The sequence below is a fragment of the Macaca nemestrina genome, chromosome 12 (assembly GCF_043159975.1).
Source record: "Macaca nemestrina isolate mMacNem1 chromosome 12, mMacNem.hap1, whole genome shotgun sequence".
Classification (NCBI taxonomy): Eukaryota; Metazoa; Chordata; class Mammalia; order Primates; family Cercopithecidae; genus Macaca; species Macaca nemestrina.
Genome location: NC_092136.1, coordinates 10,495,950 through 10,502,115, shown reverse-complemented (window position 1 = coordinate 10,502,115; position 6,166 = coordinate 10,495,950). Strand labels below are relative to the sequence as shown.

General features: G+C 58.4%; 1 long non-coding RNA gene across 3 annotated transcripts; it reads left to right on the top strand.

Annotated features, from left to right (window-relative positions):
- Window positions 1-939: 939 nt before the first annotated feature.
- LOC105469495 (uncharacterized) lies at window positions 940-4,046 on the top strand. Of its 3 annotated transcripts, none has more exons than XR_011610507.1 (3): window positions 940-1,352; window positions 2,739-3,002; window positions 3,410-4,046. It is a non-coding gene; the product is annotated as an uncharacterized lncRNA (long non-coding RNA). The 3 variants fall into 3 exon arrangements; XR_011610506.1 differs by having other exon boundaries at window positions 940-2,112; XR_011610505.1 differs by having other exon boundaries at window positions 940-3,002.
- Window positions 4,047-6,166: the final 2,120 nt, after the last annotated feature.

The window sequence follows — 6,166 nt, the reverse complement described above, 5'->3', positions numbered from 1 at the left end:
CCGAGCCCGCACTCGCGCCCTTCTCTCCCTTCCCTTCCTCGGCCACTCTGTAATCAGATTCCTAAATTTAGAAGCAGCCCAGGGCCCAGCCAGGGATCCCTGCCCCCACCCGCTGCCTGCGGCCGAGCGGCCGGGGTCTTGCGGTTGGGCCATGACCCGGCTGGGGCCGCTTGTTCCTGGGGGCTCCTGCGGACAACCAGGGAAAGCTAGGCTCAACCCCACCCGGCTGCTGCGCTGTCCAGCCACATGGGGCCACCCAGCCAGCGGCCACGTTGCCCGCCACACCTCGGGCCAGGGCTACGGGGCCTCTATCCTCCTCTTAAATCATGGATTGGGCACCAAGCCCCAGGGTGGGGAGGTCTGGACAAAGGAGGAGAATGAATGGACCAGGGGCCGGTCTGAGCTAAGGAGGTCTGCTCCAAGACTAAGAGAGTCTTCTCAGGCCGACCCCTCCTGAGTGGCAGGGCGCCATCCCTGTCCCCAGCACCTCCACCCTTTGGAGAGGCTCTCATCTCTCTCCCCTCCTGCCTGGCAGGCAACCATTGCTGCACACCAGCCTCTCCTACCATGCTGTCTTCTATCTTGCCCCCGCCCCCTATTAGGCAGGGCCTCAGTTGAACCCCCCATCCCCCCTTGACTCCTTTCCAGACTCAAACCTGGGGACCCGGGCCCGGCCTCCTCACCCCCACCCGCAGGCTCAGCATCCTGCTTATTTCTTGCCTCCCTACTCCAGGGCTGCCCCAGGTACCCCCAGTCTCTCTAGCAGGGATCACCAGCCACTGGATTCCCTCCGGCCCCAGCATCCCTCTCCCCCGCCCCCTAAGAACCTCATTCTCTTTATTTCTATCTAGAGCCAGGCACTCTGGGCCAAAGGAAGACTCTGCTCTGGAGGTGGGGACAGGGAGGGGAGGTTTATTCCTTGGGGCGGGGGCTGGGAGAGTCCCTAGGCCCGGATGCAATGAGGCTTCTGCCTAGGAGGTGGGCCACGACACAGGAAGTGTGTCCTAGGAGTTTTGGGGCGACTGTGGGGGCCACAGGGTCTAGAGGGAAGGCGCATTCCTAGCGAACAACCCCCTCATGGAGGGGCAAGGGTGCAAGGTTAGGAGGGGGAGGGGCAAGGCCCCACCCCTCCCACCTGCTACAGCCGCCCCCTCCCCAGCTGGCCCCCTCTTTTGTGCGAAGCCACACAAAGGACAAGGGGCCCCGGCCGGCCTGGCCATCTGCTCCCAGCAGCCTGAAGGCTCTTAAAGAGACAGCACCCCCGGGGCTGCGGGGCGGGGCTGCGCCACCGGATCCGGGCTCCGCGGTATCCCAGATCCCACCCACCTTTCCCTGGCTCCACTTGTCCCCAGGTCAGAGATCGTCCTCCCCCAGGCCTGGGGCACAGAGGTGCCACGTGGCCAGGAGCATGGGGGTGTGGGAGGGGAGGGAAGGAGAGGCAGCCCGGGGACCAGCCCCTCCTCTCCTGCAGACTGAGGCAGCGGAAGGGGCCAAGGAAGCTGGGCAGCGCGGCCGAGAACCCGGGGCCCTCACCTCCGCGAGCTACCTCCGAGCTTGGTGTGAGCCAGGGGGCTCCCGGGAATGCCCTCCCCACCATTTTCGCTGATGAGCTCGGGCTCACCCTTCCAGTGGAAGCGACAGCGCCTTCTTTTCGAGGGCTACAGGCCAGGACGCAGGCCGCCTGGAAGCAAGCGTGATCAGGGCACATTTATTTCCTACATTGTTCCAGATGAGGAAACTGAGGCCTTGCACAGCCCCTACACAGGCCTCCGCCAGAAGCTGCATCCCTTGCCTGGGCCAGAAAAGGCTCCTCACCTCTCCGGTCCCCAGGGAAGCCGGCCCTAGCCAGGCCGAGTCCCACTCTGCGCCCTTGCCACACACACAGCTCAGAGACACAAGTCTATATGATGCCTGTGGTGGTTTCCTTGCCTGTCTCTGGCTGGGCTGTGACCCCTTGAGGGCAGGGGCTCTGTTTGCTGCTGTGCTCTGGGGGCCTGGCATACAGTAGGTACTCAGTGTTTACTGAATGAATAAGTGTGTCAGGAGCCCTTTGCCTTCATCAGGCTTCTCTGCGCTCTGCCTACTGGGTTTCTTGTTTCCTCCTTCCTCAAGGTGAGGCCGAGAGGACAAAGGTTGAACAGGGATGCTGGGAGGGAAAAGGAGGGTGACCTTGGGCAAGCCACGCGGCCTCCCCTTGCAGCTCCCTCCTCCCACAGGCGGGGGCAGCTCCAGCCAATCCCAAGCCCGCCAGTCCTGCCAGACAGACTGGGACTGTCCCGAGCTCCGACCCAGCGAGCCTGGCCGCTGTGGTGTGGTTCCTGGGACCCTAGCCAGGCCCTCAGTGGCCACAGCCAAGGGGCTAAACTTGGGGAGGGAGGGAGGCAGCGGGAGGGCCCTGGGGTCGGGGAGGGATTGTGGTAGGATCCGAGCCAAAACCTGGCTGAGCAAGTAGGGGGTTGGGGAGAGGAGCTCCCATCGACTGGGGGCCTGGCGGGAGGTGACCCTGGGGAAATGGAGGAGGTGGGCTAGAGTGGAAGGACCAGGGCAGCTCCCTCTGGGGCCCCCACCCTCTCTCAGTCCTGCCCAGACAGGAATTCAGTTCCTCCCTCCCCTGCCGCCCACTGGGGCCCTGGGCAGGCTGTGTGGTCCAGGGTGCTGCCCTCCCCTTTTCTGAGCCCTGTCGGTGACCCCCGTGGTCTAGCTGGCACTCCTTCCCCCACCCCACCTCACCCCCTCAGGGTTGTGAAGAAGCTGAGAGAGGTGACAGAGGTGGCAACCTGGTGCTTGGCACCACCCCGGCACCGGGGCCGTGCAACGAGAAGGCAGAGGGAGGCAAGACAAGCACATCTGGGAGTGGCACTTGGAGGAGGATGCAGCAGACCAGGCACAGGGTCAGCAAGGAGACTCCAGGCTTCAGACACCCACGCGGAGGAAATCTGACTCCCTGAGCAAATCCGACATCCCTGGGGAAGGGTCAGCAAGACCTCAGGTTGAGATGAGAGGTGACAGGAGCTCCCCGACTCCATGAGGGGGAGCCTGCTTGGTTTCTCCGGAAACTGGGATGGGGGGGCGGGGGCCTCCCCTTGCCATCACCTGGACAACAGCTGCGCCCTCTGGCGGTGACCGCATGGACCAAGGGGATCCCACCTCAGTCTGGGCATAAATGTCCTCCCAGAGAGGCCGAGCCTGGCGCCCTGGGCAACCCGTGTTCCTGGGTAAGTGCCTGGATCATGGTCCCCCTGGGCCATTGGAGTCATTGAGCCTTAAATCCACCCCCAGCAAGCCCTGCCCCAGAACCACCCATAACCTTCCAGTGCAGTCAGGTGGAGCAGAGGTCCCTAGAGAAGTGGCAGGAGCTCAGACTTAGGCTGAGTCCTGGCTCTGCTTCTTGCTTGCTGTGTGGCCTTAGGTGAATTACTTGGCTTCTCTGAGCCTCAGTCCTTCATCTCTAAAAGGGAAAGATGATCCTGACCTCATCGACTGTTAGGAGGATCCAAGGACATCTCACATGGAATGGAGTAACAACATCACTGCTGGTTTCCAGCTGAAGCCATGTTCCCCTCTTGAGCACCCCCAGCAGGGCCCCCTCTGCCCATGGCTCACTGCTCCATGAGGCAGCCCATGCCCAGTGGACCAGTTCTGGGCCAGCCCCACCTTGAGCTCCTGGGTCTGACCTCTGGAGCAAGAAGCTGTTCCATGACATTGGACACTAAACATCTTCTCAACTATGGGTTGAACATTTCCCACAAAGTCCATGTGTTGGAAACTTAATCCCTAATACAACAGTGTTGAGAGGTGGGACCTTTGGGCATGAGGTGCTGCCCTCAGGAATAGATTAATGCCATTATCTCAAGAGTGGGTTAGTTATTGAGGGAGTGGGTTCTAGATAAAAGATGAGTTTGGCCCCCTAATCCCACCCCGCATGTAAGCTCCTTCTGCCATGTGAGGATGCAGCAAGAAGGCCCTCACCAGATGCCAGCACCATGCTCTTGGACTTCCCGGCCTCCCAAACTGTGAGAAAAATAAACTTCTTTGTTTATAAACTACCCAGTCTCAGGTATTCTGTTACAGCAACACAAAATGGACTAAGATACTCCCTTTAGACATGTCAGCAGTTCCAGATACTGACATGAAGCAGTTCCAGACTGCCTTCAGTCTGACCTCTCTAATCCAGTATACACTATACACACATCACTTAATACAATTTTTTTTTTTTTTTTTAGACCTAGTCTTGCTCTGTCGCCCAGGCTGGAATGCAGTGGTTTGAGCTCGGCTCACTGCAACCTCTGCCTCCCAGGTTTAAGCGATTCTTTTGCCTCAGCCTAATCCCAAGTAGCCGGGATTACAAACATGCACCACCACGCCTGGCTAATTTTTATGTTTTTGGTAGAGATGGGGTTTTGCCATTTTGGCCAGGTGGGTCTGGAACTCCTGATCTCAAGCAATTCACCTGCCTTGGCTCGCAAAGTGTTGGGATTACAAGTGTGAGCCACTGTGCCAGGCCACTAAATACAAATTTTTAAATACAGCTTCGATTATGTCCCATTCCTGCTCAGCCTTCCATGGTTCCCTATTGCCTTCCAGGCAAAGGTCTCACAGGCCAGTACTCAAGGGGTTTTTAGCCCATGTAAGATCCAGCCAAACAGGTGGCTCACCATTCTCTGAGCCTCACCTGGTGCCCCAGGATGCTCCACCCACCCTGCAAACCCTGGCCTGGCTCACCCATCTGCATGCCCCATGCCCAGCCCTTCCCTCAGGGCTGCTGGGTTCTGCAGATGAGCTCTGCTCTGCCAGGGTACATCCAGGGCTCCTGGCTGAGCAGTGAGTACCCTTTCTGTCTCTCCACAGTCCCCCTCCACCACTCCACCCACCATATGGCTCTTAGCACAGGACCTTGCCTCCCACTTTCAGAGAGAACAGAGGCCATCTGGGAGGAACCCCCTTCATAGCCTTTGTCTGCTCCTTCCCCTCCCTGTAGCATAGATGGATCTTCCCCCTTCAAGGCCAACCTCACTCCAAGGCTTTGCATCACCCCCAGTGCCAGCCTCACCACACACACACCCCAATCCTGAGCACCTTGATTTTCATTTTCCCCTCCTTACTCATGTTTGTCTTCCCCCTCATCACATGAACCTGCCTAAGTCTATTCATCCTAAACACACCCCCCGCATCTCCCGTACCCCACTTCCACCCCTCCCTCATCCCATGTTCACCTTAGTTGCCCCTTTCAGCTAGCAGTGTTGCTGCCTTAAAAAAAAAAATAGTGCTTAAAAGAGATGTTCACACCCCTCCATCCCTGTCCTCACCTCCCACTCACTCCCCAACTCCACCACTCCACAGAAACCGTTCCTCCAAGGTCACCAGTGACTTTGTTATCTCTAAACCCAAAGGACCTTTGGCGGGTATGTTCTCACTCCGTCTCTGGGCAGGACTGGACAGACAGGGCCACCTCTAGCTCCAGGACGTGAGCTCCTCCTTGGCTCCCTTCCTGGCTGGACTTCAAACCTTTCATGTGGTTCCTCTGGGCTCGATCCATTCCCTCAATTCCCCAGGCTCAGATATATCAAATCCTGGGCTGTGGATAACCCCCTCCTTCCCTAGCCCTGACCCCAGGCTCTGAACCCCCATATCCCACCAATTGCCTTCCGGACTCAGTATCACTTGCTGTCTCCTAGGCCTGTCCAAAACTCTCTCTGAACTGTCACCAATCTTCACCACCATGTGCCCAGCCTGCCCCTTCCCTATCCCTCTTCCTTTTATTTATTTATTGAGATGGAGTTTCACTCTTGTTCCCCAGGCTGGAGTGCAATGGCACGATCTTGGCTCACCGCAACCTCCGCCTCCCGGGTTCAAGCGATTCTCCTGCCTCAGCCTCCCGAGTAGTTGGGATTACAGGCATGCGCCACCACGCCCGGCTAATTTTGTATTTTTAGTAGAAACAGGGTTTCTCCATGTTAGGCAGGCTGGTCTCGAACTCCCAACCTCTGGTGGTCTGCCCACCTCGGCCTCCCAAAGTCCTGGGATTACAGGCGTGAGCCACCATGCCTGGTCTATTTTATTTTATTTTTTGAGAAGGAGTCTCACTCTGTTGCCCCGGCTGGAGTCCGGTGGCACGATCTTGGCTCACTGCAACCTCCACCTCTCAGGTTAAAGCGATTCTCCTGCC